A 1,320-nucleotide genomic window follows, 5' to 3' on the forward strand; every position below is an offset into this window, starting at 1 on the left:
CTACCCCCCCCTCCTCCTGTTTCCCTCGTGGCATCGACTCTTGATGACTAGAGGGCCCGCATTCCTTCCTCATTATCGTTTAAAAGACTTGAGATTCTCTCTCCTAATTGGACAAGCTGAGATCTAGACGAGGTAGCACTTTTTGGTTATTATTATTTCCCTTGAGTTTACATCTGGAGCGAATGTATTATATCGTCCCCGATGGCAATATAAACTGTTTACAGAAATATAAGAAAGCAAGCTTAAACTAGTTATCTTCAGTATTGGAAACAAATAAACAATTATTTCTGTCACTTTGTTTCTACTGGCCGTTGATGGGGCAACCATTCGTAATTATGTAACTACTGAACAAGAGATGAGTGATATTTGAAAAAAAACACAAAACAACCCTTTATAAATATGAAAATAGAATCAAAGATATAAACAACAGCACAATCAGACAGTTCAAAATGGAACTCTATCAAAGAAAAGTCTAAAAATGCACATAAAATAGCGCACGCAACGCCCTTCCCCATCACCCACCCAAACACATACTTGAGAAAAAACTCGCCAAAGGAATACATTCCGCAACTGCCGCAGCATGCCACCACCGCAAATGTTTTAAAACATAAAATAACCCACAAAAAATATATATGAAACGTAAATCCAGGAACACAAGCGATCTTTGGGGATCAGTCGCTTGTGAAAATGATGGAGCGAGCAATGTGGTCCCGCTGTGACTGTGGCCGGACCAGCTTCGTTTGACGGGAAAACTGTCAAACGAATATATATATATAGAGAGAGAGGGAGGGAGGGAGGGAGGGGGGTAAGGAGAGAAGCAGAAAGAGAAAGAGAGAGGATAGAAAACCTTGGGGAAAACTAGACAAAAAGAGCTAGAAAGAGACGAAGAGGAAAAATAGGAAAAAGAAGAGGGAATTTAAGAGGAAAACGAAAAGGGAAAGAGAAAGGGAGAAGAGACGAGAAGAGAAGATAAAATAGAAAAGGAGAGAAAGAGAAACGGTAAATACATTCGGAAAAAGAGTCGAAATGAGAAGGGGAAGAGAGAAAATGCATAAAACTTGTTCCGTCCCGACAGATGAGAAAACTTTGAGGAGCAAGAAATTTATTACGTCTCTTTTCCATGGCGATAAAAAGGGCAATTCATCATTCTATTCAAATAATGACCGCAAGACGGGATTCCGATTATCGAAGCAGCGAAATAAAAAAGGGAAACAAATACTCACAAAATTGTTCGTGCCGTTCCAGCGGTTCGGCGAAAAAATAAATCAAGAAATAAAGAAAGAGAGAAAAAAGGCACATTGCAAATAACAAAGGGTTGTG

The sequence above is a fragment of the Penaeus chinensis genome, chromosome 18 (assembly GCF_019202785.1).
Source record: "Penaeus chinensis breed Huanghai No. 1 chromosome 18, ASM1920278v2, whole genome shotgun sequence".
Classification (NCBI taxonomy): domain Eukaryota; kingdom Metazoa; phylum Arthropoda; class Malacostraca; order Decapoda; family Penaeidae; genus Penaeus; species Penaeus chinensis.